This window comes from Patella vulgata, chromosome 3, assembly GCF_932274485.2.
Source record: "Patella vulgata chromosome 3, xgPatVulg1.2, whole genome shotgun sequence".
In the NCBI taxonomy this organism is placed as follows: domain Eukaryota; kingdom Metazoa; phylum Mollusca; class Gastropoda; family Patellidae; genus Patella; species Patella vulgata.
The window spans coordinates 70,995,248-71,010,964 of NC_065881.2; the positions used below are offsets into that span (position 1 = coordinate 70,995,248).

The 15,717-nt window shown below is 36.9% G+C and overlaps 1 long non-coding RNA gene across 4 annotated transcripts in view; it reads left to right on the forward strand.

Annotated features, from left to right (window-relative positions):
* Nucleotides 1-4,920: 4,920 nt before the first annotated feature.
* Nucleotides 4,921-15,717, forward strand: part of LOC130012308 (uncharacterized) — a 28,576-nt gene continuing 17,779 nt past the window's right edge. For 2 of the 4 annotated variants that reach the window (XR_008787727.1, XR_008787729.1), the window contains exon 1: nt 4,921-5,024. This is a non-coding gene — a long non-coding RNA (uncharacterized LOC130012308). The remainder of the gene's footprint in view (nt 5,025-15,717) is intronic. The other 2 variants (XR_008787728.1, XR_008787730.1) reach the window with 1 other exon arrangement.

Here is a 15,717-nt window from a genome sequence, read left to right on the forward strand (position 1 = left end):
TTTATGATGCCCACAGGCAAGTACAATCTAGTATTATAATCATTTAAGTTCTATGAATAAAGGAAAAATAAGTCATTTTAATATAAACAATATAGTGATTTCTATGTTTATGTGCATGTAATGTACACTACCTTGTCATTAATACCTAATTGATTCCTTGTTACCGCCGACTATTTTACGACTGGTTTTTTTTTATAAAAAAGAATACAAAAAGAATGTTATTTTTTATTTGAGGTGTAATCACGTACAACTGTCGAAAAACATTCATATATATTTTAAAGAATATGGAAGGACAAAGCTACAATTTAGATATTGAAGGGCAAATAAAAAAAATATCAAGATTGTTTCAGCTACTGGTTATAAATAAATAACATTTTAGGCCTATTTTCTATTAGTGCGAGGGTTAGGGTTGTCGACCATATTTATATATAATAAAATCTATATTTTTATCAAACTCTGTGTATTTAACCAAACCTATTTATTTGTCACTAATAATTTAATTAATTTTATATAGTCGGCGGTAACAAGGAATCATTAAGCATTTGGTCGGCGGTAACAAGTATTTGGTCGGCGGTAATTATATTACAGTCGAAAGTCATTACAATGCGGTCGGCGATAAAAAGTACTTGGTCGGCGGTAAAAGTATTGGTCGGCGGTAAAAAGTACCACCCCTTATTTTCTCACTAAGATGTTCATTTACATTGTTCAGGCGTTCACAGGGACTGACACGCGACCGTTTAGCAGTATAAAGTTGCCCAGTAAAATTTACTGGGAATTGAAATTTTTTCGCCAAGGATTGGACGGTTCCTGAACATACAGGGCAAGTGTAACAAGACCTACGTTCAGAGCTGAACTAAGCGCCTCATCATTACAAATGGTGCTTGAGACCATAGAGAAACAAACTGATATTAAAATGTTCATTTTGTCTTAAATAAATACTGGATATCAGAAGCCCATAATTATCATAATAATATTTTCAAAACACCAGACTGCGTCGCAGGCATATTGTTTGAAGCTACTAGCCTATTGAGTACTCAAAGAGTATTAGCTCCTTTAAATTAGAATGTAGTTTAAAGGAGCTAAATCGCTAATATTTTGGACCTAGAAATTGGCACAAATGTGTCGCAACACATATAATAATGTAATATGAAATTATATAAACTGTTTTACATTCAATGGTGTCCGTTTTACTGTGAATTGTCATGAGTTAAGTTCAGCGAAATACGCCAGAAGTCTCAACCACAAGTCAGTTTCTAGCGTCTGGTTATTCCAGTCAACACCGATATTATTTATTGGGCATGCTCTCCAAATAAGAACATGATATCACCGTTTGACATGACTTGTGGAATATGTCTAGCCTCATTCTTTGAGCACCTTGTAACAAATGGTGTTGAAACGTATTATGGTACACGATTCGTGTACCAATGGTAAAATGTGTATTTTGTCTTAAATATTGGATATCAGAAGCCCATCTTTTCCAGGTAAGATCACAACACCAATGTCGAAGATTTTGGATGATATTGAGTTACGGACTTAGCTACTTTAAAATTCATAAACAGATAAGTATTAATATGATTTGGAATTTGCTAGACTGGACTAAACTGCCAAAATCGTGTTGAGCCTTGAGCGAACTTGAGGTTGTTGTTATTTGTTTTTCAGATCATCATATACTCATATAGGCCTATTTAGGAATCTTGTCCTTTCGAACAACATTTTAAAGACCGTACTTTGCTACAACTGTGCAGTATATATTCAGAAAACCTGCCTTTGGAAGATAAATTAGCAATCTGTTCGCTAAATACTTCAAACATCTATCATTTCCTTAAATTTCTTTCAAAAGTCCGCCATATTTGTGTCGACTTTTCCAAATCGAGGCAATAAAGAAAAGTGAAAAATGATTGGTCAGATTAACCAATAAGATAACTCTATAAACATGAAACGGAGTTAATTCCCTGTGACGTAATATTTATTTTCTCTACTTTCGGTTTGTTTTAGGTTGTCCTACTAATTATTATTAGTTTATTTGCAAATGGTATAAAATTTGGCTAATGACCTATCGCTGATTTTGCTTGTTATATATATGGTAACGAATTTGATTGCAATGCAGTGCGCACTCACACAGACAGTATATTTTAGCTGTTATCTTATCAGGTCAATTATCTTTACTTTAAAGAGTTTCACCGACTTCACCACAGAGTGTGACAGAGTAGAATCAGAATGTGAATAGTGTGTCTTCGAATTGACTTGGTCTTGGAATATTTTTCAAATTGTGTTAGTATTATTATTGGCTTGCCATTATTATTTAATGGTTCACTGGATCGATCTTGTAAACCAGACAGAGGTCTTCAATATATGTTTAAATATTTGGTTGGATTGCAGTTCTTTTGCCAGGCTAATTTATAAGAAAAGAAAAGCCCTATTATTAAATTTGAAAATTTTGGTTGCCGTTCAGAGTTTAAAGTAGCTAAGTCTCTAACTCAATATCATCAAAAATCTTCGACTTTGAAAACACAAATTATTTGTCAATTCAAATCAACATTGGTCTTGTGATCTTACAGGTATAAGATGGGCTTCTGGTATCTAATATTCAAGACAAAAAAAACATTTTACCATTGGTACACGATTCGTGTACCATAATGCGTTTCAGCGCCATTTGGAACAAGGCACTCAAAGAACGCGGCTAGACATATTCCACAAGTCATGTCAAATGGTGACGCTATATTAATTCTTATCTGGAGAGCATGCGCAATAAATATCATTGGTGTAGACTGGAATAACAAGACGCTAAAGATTGCCATTCAATTGAGACTTCTGGCGTATTTCGCCGAACATAACGGATTAGACATTACAGTAAAAAACAGAAACGGTTGAATGTAAATCAGTTTATATACATTCACATAACATTATTATATGCGTTGCCACCCATTTGTGTCAATTTCTAGGTCCCAAATATCAGCGATTTAGCTCCTTTAACATACAAAACACAAATTAGGTTGATTACTTTGATTAACACAAACCAGGTCATTTTGGGGGCAGACATGGTACAATTTTATTTCAATACTTCGATTGCATGCAAAGGGATCATATTTTATAAGCAGTGGGAGGAATCTGGAGGACCCAGAGAAAACTCAGAAGGTAGAAGTGTTGGTCAAAACCATGCCAGATAACTCCATGACAGACCTTATGATCTAAAGTGCATGTGTAGGACCATTTGGCCACACAACTTCCACATTTTACATGAACAATAAAAATGTTTTATAATTATACCTGTATACAGAATACGCAAGATATGGTACTGGTACCTTAATTCATTCATCATGACGTAGACAACATAATGATAATAGGTTTATATAATTATTTATATATAAATCTATTTTCTCAGAAAAACTAGAACCGGAGAAATATGATGGTGAAAGAAACAATGATTAAGATAACAACATTTATTTTCCTGGTTGTTACATGTCTGTCATCAACACAAAGTTCTACTCGGATTCCAATTTTACATACTAAAGGCACTTATTCTGAAGTTGGCTTTGACATGGTATGTGCATGATTGTTAATTTTGTGAAGCACGATTTTTATGCAAAAAGTAGATTTAAGAATCTCTATTAAAGTTGCTTATTTTTCATTTATTGCACGTTTTCCATGTTGGAGTGAGTGAGGAAACTGTGAGTATTCATGTAAGAGAAAATGGAAAACCATTTATCCCAACTTTGGGAGCAGTTTTCAATTTAACTGAAAGGTTTAATATTGATGATTGGTAAAAATCAGTAAGACTATACTGACAGGTAAATCATCATGATATCTTAAAGAAATAAGAAGCAAATAATATTATAACTTTGAAATATATTTTACTGCTTTTAAAATATTTTTCAGGGCAAAACTTTTAAGTCTAGGATACAAGACTTCTTTTCAAAAGATAAAGAATTTCAAAATAAATTGATGCCCTATATAACAAGTCAAGAAGGAGTTTCTGTAAGCTTTTACAATTATGCTACAATGTTATTATTGGTACTTAAGATTTTGCAATCTCTTATGAGAGAGAGCCATGGTGGTTCAGTGAATATGTGGCTGGCTTACAAACCAGGGGGCCTGGTGTTGATCCCAGTGGGGGTGTTTGCCAAAAACAAAAGTTATTTAGGATATTCCGGGTGGTACTTTTTACCGTCGACTACCGCCGACCAATACTTTTACCGCCTACCGTCGTGAAATTACTGCCAACCAAATACTTTTTACCGCCGACCGCATTGTAATGACTTTCGATCGTAATATAATTACCGATGACCAAATACTTGTTACCGCCGACCAAATGCTTAATGATTCCTTGTTACCGCCGACTATATAAAATTAATTAAATTATTAGTGACAAATAAATAGGTTTGGTTAAATACACAGAGTTTGATAAAAATATAGATTTTATTATATATAAATATGGTCGACAACCCTAACCCTAACCCTCGCACTAATAGAAGATAGGCATAAAATGTTATTTATTTATAACCAGTGGCTGAAACAATCTTGATATATTTGCCCTTCAATATCTAAATTGTAGTTTTGTCCTTCCATATTCTTTAAAATATATATGAATGTTTTTCGACAGTTGTACCTGATTACACCTCAAATAAAAAATAACATTCTTGTTGTATTCTTTTATATAAAAAAAAACAACCGTAAAAAAGGCGGCGGTAACAAGGAATCATTAAGCATTTGGTTGGCGGTAACAAGTATTTGGTCGGCGGTAATTATATGACGGTCGAAAGTCATTACATTGTGGTCAGCGGTAAAAAATATTTGGTCGGCGGTAGTTACACGACGGTCGGTGGTAAAACGCATTTGGTCGGCGGTGGTCCGTAAGTTAGATGTCCGTCATTCACATAAACGGGTATGACAATTTATTTTAAATTCAGTATCGTATTTTATTTAAGATTTTTGTGAATTCTATTCGTAATGAGTTAAATGCCCATATTGATGGTGATTGGGGTGCTGAGAGTTGTTCAGATGTTCATGTTAATAATGCACAGCAGGTGAGATGTAGTTATTGTTGAAATGTGAAACATATTTAAAGAGCTAATCCCGATTATATTTTGGAGAATAAAACTGCTTAATTTTTTGTTAGAAGTCCTGAAAATCCTATACCTTATGCCCGAGCAACTACCGGTAACTCAATATATGTGATACATTTTCAGATAACTTAAATCCATCAGTCTTCATCTAGAAGTGCAGACCGGTGTCTCAAGCTGTATTATATGGTGTCTGAAAAAAAACAGACTTATTTTATAAAAATTACATGTAGGTGAAATTTACCTTTCGTTATCAAGTACAGTACGTGGGTCATGCACTTTAAAGAAATGGCTAAGATTATCAGGTCACTGAAAGTAAAAATTGACCCGAAATCTTAAAAGAGTTACGTGTTTGGATAAGAGGTTTTTCCGTTTACGTCCAAATGAATCAATATTTTGAGCTGAAATTTTGAGACAAGGTAAATACACCATTCCTCTTTTATTTAAAATCAGGATGGTTCCTTTTTTAAGCAAAAATCTTTCACATTGTCATCATTGTAGATTACTGCTGACTGCAAAACAAAAATTTCATCATATGGCACAGTCCTCTTATCAGTAGCAATCATGTGTCTAGGGGGGTCTGTAATATGATGTACAAGCTTTCCTTGTACTCTTTATTATGTATTAGTATTAACATGTAAAATGGGAGATAACCCCTCCTGGCTTATAGCAGAATAGAGTTATCTCCATTTAGGAAGTCGGTTGATTAAAGATGGCTGAACCATAAATAGTGTACTTTATATCTCAGTGTTACCAATCCGTCCACATCGTCCGTACAATCATGAAACATGGTGTCAGAATGGATCAAAACTAAAAAGAAATCCTCACTCCTCATTATAAAATACGAATTTCCGACAGATGGGGCGGAATTAAGATACAGGAACATTTTTTGTCAAACTCACTAATTTCGGCGCCATAATAACTGATTTACACACACTAGCAAAACAATGTCCTCTACACCGCATCCTAACGTAGACTGGAGTTCAAAGAACCTTCCCGAAGCATGGAAAAAGTTCAAGCAACACGTCCGTTTGATGTTTATGGGACCATTAAAGAAAGCAACACAGGCTGAGCAGTGTGCGTACCTTTTAATTTGGGCCGGTGAGAAAGGCAGAGATATCTATAACACATTCACAGTTACAGAACAAGAAGCAGCAAGTTTAAATTCAGTTCTAGATAAATTTGACTCGTATGTGACCCCAAAGTCAAGTTCGTTATTCGCCCGATATCAATTTCAGACAAGAATACAACATGAAGGGGAAACAATAGAACAATTTACAACAGACCTGCAGCTCTTGGTTCAAGACTGTGCCTATGATAAGCCCCAAGAAATGGTCAGAGACAGAATTGTCTGTGGAATCCTGCACTCGAAAGTCAGGAAAAAACTTCTCGATATTGGAGATACGTTGGACATGACAAAGGCTATAGACATATGTCGTTCACATGAAATAACACAATCTCACCTTAAATCAATGTCAAGCTCCAAAGCACAGCCACAGCAATCTCTAGAAACAGTAGACGCTATTTCAAAGTTCCGACATAAGCACACTGACAGATCGCAACACAGTGATGCTAACCGAAACCGAAGACAAGGCCAAAGGCAACGATCACATCAGAGTTCCAGACAACCTGATGAACGCTGTTCATTCTGTGGTCAACAGCACGGAAAACATCAAAGATGTCCAGCAAAAGGATCACAGTGTTCGAAATGCAGAAAATGGCATCATTTTGCAATTGTTTGCCGTTCTGGTTCTTTCAATTACAGAGATCACAGAAAGATACACACAATAGATCAGGATGATGACAGCTACTCGGATACTGATGTCAGCGAGTTATATATTGACTCTATAGAGGGCAAAGGGACACCAAAAGACCAAGCTTTTGTAAAATTGGAAATAGGTCAAGGGCAAACAACAACTTTCAAAATTGATACAGGATCTCAAGTCAATGTCCTACCATTCGACCATTTCCAGAAAATTCCAAACCCCCCTCTATTGAAGAACACAGAAGAGCGACTCACCGGATACTCAGGACAACAATTAAAAGTCCACGGATTCATAGATTTACAGTGTAGCTATAAAACCAAATCAGCCACTGATAAATTTTACATCATAAATACCACAGGTCCTCCCATACTAGGCTTGCCTCTCTTAACCAAAATGAAGTTGGTAAAATTCATATTTTCTCTCGAAGAAGCAACGATTCCACTCTCACGTGAATCCGTTTTGAATGAATACAAAAATATATTTAAAGGAATTGGCGAATTTGATGGCGAAGTCACAATTCAAATCGAAGATAATGCCGTCCCAGCAGTACATGCTCCGAGACGAGTTCCACATTCCATACAGGATCGCCTCAAGAATGAACTTGATAATATGGAGAAGAATAACATCATTAAAAAGGTTACAGAACCTACAGATTGGGTAAATTCGTTAGTCGTGGTAGAAAAACCACACAGCAAAAAACTCAGAATATGCCTGGATCCTCTGGACCTAAACAGAGCGATTAAAAGACCTCATTACCATCTTAAAACTATTGATGATGCTTTTGCCTTACTTAATGGAGCCAAGTTTTTCAGCAAATTAGATGCTAGATCTGGTTATTGGAACATCAAGCTAACGGAATCTTCTTCATACCTAACAACTTTCAATTCAATATACGGCAGATACAGATTCCTGCGCATGCCTTTCGGGATCATCTCAGCTCAAGATGTTTTTCAACGTAAGATTGACGAAATCTATGGCGATATTCCCGGATGCATAGCGATCGTAGATGATATATTAATATTCGGCAGAACACGTGAAGAACACGACGCTAACTTGCTCGCAGTTCTTAATAGAAGTTGCCAGAAAAATGTTAAATTGAATCCAGACAAATTAGTTATAGGGACCACAGAAGTTAGCTACTTCGGTCACCTTATTACAGCTGATGGAATCAAAATAGATCCAGAGAAAGTAAAGGCAATCGACGAAATGAAGGCTCCATCAGACAAGAAAGAACTGGAAACAATATTAGGAATGATCAACTACCTAGCCAGATTCTCGCCTTCACTTTCTGAAATTACAACTCCATTAAGGGAACTAACGAAGAAGACGATAGCATTCCACTGGGATCAGAGACATGACAGCGCTTTAAACCATGTCAAGAAACTAATCACCAGTGAACCAGTGCTGGCGTACTTCAATCCATCAAAACATATCACGCTACAAGTTGACGCATCAAAACACGGACTTGGAGCAATACTTATGCAGGAGCAGAAACCAATAGCATACGCTTCAAAATCATTAACAACATCAGAGCAGAATTATGCTCAAATTGAAAAAGAGCTGTATGCAGTGCTATTTGGTTGCAAAAAATTTCATCAAATGGTATACGGACATCAGATCACAGTTGAATCTGATCATAAACCTCTCCAAACCATAATGAAGAAACCATTAGCGACAGCACCAACACGTTTACAACGGATGCTCCTACAACTACAGAAATACGACATTAACGTTATCTTTGTACCCGGAAAGGACATTCCTGTAGCAGATACACTTAGTCGTAATTTCATCACAATACCACCAGATAACATGTCTCAAGAAATGGATTTACTAGTCCACAGCGTAATAGCCAACCTACCAGTTAGTGATCAGAAAATGTCAAAACTACGGAAAGAGATAACAACAGATCAACAAATGAACAAGTTGAAAACAACTATTCTAGATGGATGGCCACAACACCGCAAGAAATGCCCATCAGAGGTACAAGAATATTGGAATTACAGAGACCAACTCACAGTCATGGAGAATCTTATATTCAAGGGACACAAAATAATAATTCCCAAGAGCCTACGATCCGAAATGTTGACAAAGATACACTCTAGTCACTTTGGTATAGAAAAGTGTCAGCAGCGTGCCAGAGACATCTTATTTTGGCCCGGCATGAACCGAGACATTGAGAAGATTGTCACCAACTGTACAATATGTGGCGAGAAACAGTCTTCCAACACGAAGGAACCACTAAAACCACATCAGATACCAACACGACCTTGGCAGAAAGTATGCACGGACTTATTCACCATTAACAACAAGAACTACATCGTACTCACTGATTATTACAGCCGATACTTCGAGATCGACAAACTTCATTCTCTCTCATCAGCAGCAGTTATCAGTAAACTATCAGCAAACTTTGCTCGCTTCGGCATTCCAGACATAGTTATCAGTGATAATGGTCCGCAATTCTCCTCCAGTGAATTTTACAATTTCGCCAAGACTTGGGATTTCAAACACATCACGTCTAGTCCAAAGTACCCACAATCAAATGGTCTGGCTGAGAAAAGTGTACAGACAGCAAAGAACATTTTAAACAAAACGAAGAAAGATGGTGGAAACACATATATCAGTCTTCTGGAATATAGAGTGACTCCAATAGACAATTTAGCTTCCCCAGCACAATTACTAATGGGTCGCCGTCTACGTTCCATCCTCCCAGTAACAGAAACACAACTCCAACCTGAAATACAAGATCCTGCCAATGTATGTGCCACACGAGAAAACAGACAAACCCAACAGAAACGCTTTTATGACCGAACAGCTAAGCCGCTTCCAGACCTTCAACATAACGACAAGGTGTACGTCCAGAAAAGCGACAACAACAAATCTTGGACACCTGGCATAATTTCCAGTGTTTTGCCACACAGATCTTACCTCGTCAGAACATCAGATGACCAAACGTATCGGAGAAACAGACGACACATAAAACAGAGATCCTCTGAAAATGGTCCAGAACACTCCATACAACTCAACAACCAAAAACCAGAAGCCAATAGCAGCATACCATCCAGAAAGAAATCTAGTCGCACTATAACCAAACCAAAGAAATTAGACATTTAACATGTGCCAAAAACTGTGTTATAAAATGTGATCACTAAAATGTGATAACAAAATAACAAGTAGTATTTTAGAGTATTTCACATAATTTTATTCAAGTTTCAATGTTCATTATCAAATTTATTACATGCAAAAGTTAAAAAATTAAGCTTTGAACTATATGCGTAATCAATGAAGTATTTACTAATGGATGTAATATGATGTACAAGCTTTCCTTGTACTCTTTATTATGTATTAGTATTAACATGTAAAATGGGAGATAACCCCTCCTGGCTTATAGCAGAATAGAGTTATCTCCATTTAGGAAGTCGGTTGATTAAAGATGGCTGAACCATAAATAGTGTACTTTATATCTCAGTGTTACCAATCCGTCCACATCGTCCGTACAATCATGAAACAGGGTCCTCATCCCCCCCCCCACACACACACACACACACACGCACACACACACACATACACTTGTTTGCGCAGAGCATATTTTTTGTGAAAAATTCATCGAAATAATGTCAAAAACAAAAGCATTGTCGCCATTTTTGCCCTCACCTCCACCCTAATCCTATACATGTAAGCACCTAAATGTGCTAAACTTGACACTGAATATTGATGCATGTATATATAGCATGTGATGAAGATATGAAGATGTCGCCATAGAGACAAACTGCCATCAAAAACTGATTACATATGTAAGTTAAGATGTCCAATAATTTCATGAATATTCATTAGATGAGTCTCTACTATACTGTTGAGGGGGGTTGGATAGGTTTGGTTTTGATTCCCCGGTTGTATGTGACAAAGAGTAGGATCACCTGTCCAACCTCGTGGGTTTTCTCTGTGTCCTCTCTGGTTTCCTCCCACTGCTAAATACCCCTACGTGCAAGCGAATTATTGAAATAAAATTGAACCTAGTTTGTGTCCAGTGGATGTTAAACTCTCTGGACAAAATAAAAACCCAGTAATTTGTTAAAGATATAATATAATGCTATCATTAATTTAAAGAGCAAAAATTCTACCAATGATCTTACAAACTATAAAATGCGAAAGTATTGAATAATTGCCCAATTTGTGAATGGAACAGTATTGGATTCCTATGATCAAGTAATAATTTATTTGTTTCAATATTTAAGTCTGCTATTGGTCATAATGAAGATGCAGATCCTTTAATTAAAGACAGAGCTTATTTTGTAAATGCTACAATTGTTGATAAGAATGGAAATATTGTGGAGGATTTCATGGCATATACCTACCCTGGTAAGATTGGACTGTAAGACAAAATGATAACTTAATGAAATTATATTATGGAGATAAATAGAAAATCTCCTACAAGTATTTTTTGATATCAAAAAATATCAACACAAGTCGATAAAGTAACAAAAACGAGGCTCTGCTGAGTTTTTTTTTTACTTTATTGACGAGTGTTGATATTTTTTTTATATCAAAAAAGACAAGTAGGAGATTTTATTTATCACCCAGTCCTTTCTTACATGCACAAATAGATGAATATAATTCTTTGCTGTAGATTTCACTTTTACTGAACCTGATTACATTACCGCGTAGTGATACATCATTTTCTTACAGCAATTCAACCATTGCAAAGTCTTTTATATTGACCCAGTGTTTCCATCAAGGTCAATTAAAAACAATAGTTCATTTTTAATTTTAAAAAAAGTTACTTTTAATAAGAAATGAACTGTTCTTTGAAAATAAAAAAAAAGAGTTCCTTTTCAACTGACCAATCAAATTGATGTAAAGCGATATCTCCTAAGGAAATATCGCAGTAGATTATGAAATTTATCACACAAGCGATATCTACTGTAGAATATATTATTGGGTGATAAACTATTGTAAGTACCAAAATGTATAAGAATGTATGTGAAAAATATATTTCTTTTAAAACTCTTAACAACAAATATTCGTGAGAGAAAAGCGAGATTTCAAGACGTATAGTTTAATTTTGTTCAAATTAGTTCTACACTAGTAAGTACACAACACAGTTTACACATTTAGAGAAATACACTAAAAAAGTAATTATGGATATGAAATTCACTGAACATAATAATGCAGATATTGTCACTGGCATAAATAAATACTGTGTCCTTCACATCATAATTGTCCTTGTTTAATTTGTTTTTCTCGGTGAATTCATGTAGGAAAGTTCACCTTTACTGTTTAGTTCAGTTTGTTTATGATTTTTACACGAGGAAGTTTTCTAGAAAAGCACCGGAAGTTGTAATACTAAAAGGGAGATAAACTGTGGATAATTTGTGGATCAGGACCACAGCGATAATCAATAAGCTACAAGGCCTTAAAGAGAGTAAACACGAACATCGCCACCCCCCTGACAGAGTCAAACAAGTAGTTAAACTGAAATAGGACTATAAAGATTAATTAAGATTAAGGAATATTTGATATTCAAATGTTCTTTGAAGTATCAGAGAATTCGAGTCTTTAGATGTTTTCTTCTAACAAACAGATCTTTGCAGCGGGACGGATGTAAATTCCATGGGCTGTTCCGACTTTCACAGTTCGTATACGACCATCCTCTCCTGGGTAAACAGCGGTGATACGACCAAGTGGCCAACTACCACGAGGTTGGTTGTCTTCGACCATAAGAACCAAATCATTAACATGTAGGTTTGGTTTTTCCTTTGTCCATCGATGGCGTAAGGTAAGATTTGGTAGGTATTCCTTAAGGAAACGCTTTGATACATGGTTAGCAAGCACCTGTACTTGTTTCCAGCGTTTTCTGCTGTTGATTTCTTTGTCGTGTACAACAGCTGGTGAGAAGGTTGTTTCTGCTCTTCCGATCAAGAAATGATTTGGCGTGAGAGCTGTAAAGTCATTAGGATCGGAACTGTTATGCGTCAAAGGACGGCTATTCAGCACAGCTTCTACTTCGATAAGTGATGTTCGAAGTACAGACTCAGAAACATTGAGGTTACCAATAACTGCTTGGAGAGCTGTTTTGGTTGAGCGTACAAGTCTTTCCCAGGCACCTCCAAAATGTGGACTTAATGGAGGGTTGAAATGCCATTCGATCCCTATTGGTGCTAGAAAATTGGTGACTTGTTGTTTGTTCAATTCGTTTAAGGCTAACTTCAGTTCATTGTTCGCCCCGACAAAGTTTGTGCCATTGTCACTGTAAATATGTTTAGGGTGTCCACGGCGACCAATGAAATTACGTAGAACTAAGATGAAATCATCTGTTTCAAGGGAGTCTGCAACTTCAAGATGAACTGCTCGGTAGGTTATACATGTAAAGATGCATCCCCAGCGTTTGACATTACTGCGACGAACTTTAACGAGCATCGGACCAAAATAATCAATACCAGTATGATGGAATGGACCAGTCATACAATCGATTCTGCAGCTGGGAAGATCAGCCATTCTTGGTACCATCGGTGAGCTGCGACTACGCTTGCAGTAGAAACAGTTGTTGATTACAGTTTTGGTAGCACGTCGAGCAGATATAGGCCAATATTGCTGTCTCGTATGAGCTATTACGTGTTCTACTCCACCATGGGCAGTTTTGATATGAGCGTCATGGAGCAGTAGATTGGTGACCTTGTGTCCATGAGGTAAAATAAGCTGATGCTTTGTTTCGAGTGGTTCTTTCGATCTGGATAGTCTACCACCAACTCGTAGATGAGTTCCATCATAGAGAGGTGTTAATGGTAGTAAAGAACTATTGTGTGGAAGTTCTTGATGATCGTCAAGACATGCGATCTCTTTAGGAAATTCGTCTTCTTGAGCTTGTCGAATCCAGCATCGTGAAGCATGTTCATATTCCTTTGGTAGTAGATTGTCGTTTCTTATGGGAATAAGATTCAATCGTTTGATGGGAACAAGAAAATTCCGGATAGCTCGAAGTAGCCATGCTGTTCTTCGAGTGAGTTTTATCCACGTTGAGAAATTTTTAGCTTCTAATATATTTCCAACTTGAACTATAGGAAGAGTGTCCTTTGGAAGATTATTCTCTTTGGTGGTTGTAAACATGACTGAAGATCCTTTGATCTCAGGATCATTAACTGGGATTTCACCATGTTGTGTTTGTTGACTTGGCCAAAACTCTTCACGACGATGAAGATAATCTGGTCCGTTGAACCAAGGATGGTCCAACCGTAGTTTCGATGCAGGTAACCCACGAGAACAGAAATCTGCAGGATTATCCTTTGAGGGTACAAAACGCCATTGGTAATTTTCAGTTGACTCCTGAATCTCTGCTATCCTATTTGAGACAAATGGTTTGAAACGCCTCGTATGGTTGTTGAGGTATTGAAGTACTGTTGAGGAATCAGTCCAGAATATGACCTTTGTAAGTGGTAAAAACAATACATCCTTCAGCAAACACCAATGTCGCACTGCAAGAACTGCCGCTTGAAGTTCGAGTCTTGGAATTGATAATGCAGGCTTGATTGGTGCTACTCTAGTTTTAGATGCCAGGAATGAGCAGATTGTGTCTCCGGACATATTTGTGTATCGTAAATATGCCACACACCCGAAGGCCTTTTCTGAGGCATCTGCATATATGTGTATTTCAACCAAGCGGACGTCTGAAGAGAAGTTAAGATGGTGACGGTTTAACTTGAATGATGAAAGATCTTGCAGTTCACGTACCCACGAACTCCATTTGTCATCAATATCTGGAGGAAGTGGATCATCCCAGTCATTATTAGATCTCCAAATATCTTGTATGATGATTTTAGCTCTTAATGTGAATGGGGAGAGATATCCACATGGGTCAAAGATTGAGCTAACGATGCTAACAATCCCTCTTTTGGTAGTGGGTGTAACCTTTGGTTGTGGATTAAAGATGAAGATGTCTTGTGACACATCCCATTTTAGGCCAAGGGCTCGTTGTAAGGGTATGTCATCTAAATCAAGATTAAGGGTAGTGATTGCTCGTTCCGATTCAGGAATGGAGTCGAGTACATCGGTCGAACTAGACATCCACTTGTGGAGGTGGAATCCGCCAAGTTTCAGTAGCTCAGTTACTTCCTGGTAGATGCGAATAGCTTCTTCGGTCGTTTCTACTGACTTTAGTAGGTCGTCTACATAGAAGTCTTGAAGAGTAGTGTCAATAGCTTGCTTACTAAATTTATGTTTATTATCAGTAGCAGTTCGTCTCATAGCATAATTCGCACAGGCTGGTGAATCGGCTGCTCCGAATATATGCACATTCATTTTGTAAGCATCAGGTGGACCAGGTTTTGATATATCAGTCTTCCACAGGAACCGAAGAGATTGGGCATCTTTGTCAGGAACTAATACTTGATAGAACATCGCCTCAACGTCACCAACGATGGCGACACTATATAACCGGAACCTTTGTAGAACTCCAAAGAGGTTGTTAAGGAGATCCGGTCCGGACATGAGGTTATCATTAAGTGATGTCCCGTTGTAAGTAGCAGATGCATCGAAGACTGGGCGTACTTTGCCTGGTTTATTTGGGTTGATGACACCGTGATGAGGTATATACCAAGTGAGAGGAGAGGTAATAGATACATCTTCATTGGTAAGCTTCTGTGCGTATCCATTTTCTACATAACTGTTTAAGGTCTTGCTGTACAAATTGTTTAGGTTATCATCACGAGCTAGACGCTTTGTTAATAACTGAAAACGTCTTTCTGCCATTGGGTAGTTGTTCAGAAGTTTAGTTTTAGGGTTTTTCCATAGCATGGGAACTTCATAATGACCGTTGACTATACATGTATTCTGATCCATCAAAAGAGATGCCTTCCGATCTTCAGACGATAAAGCAATTTTATCATTGTGGGAAATAC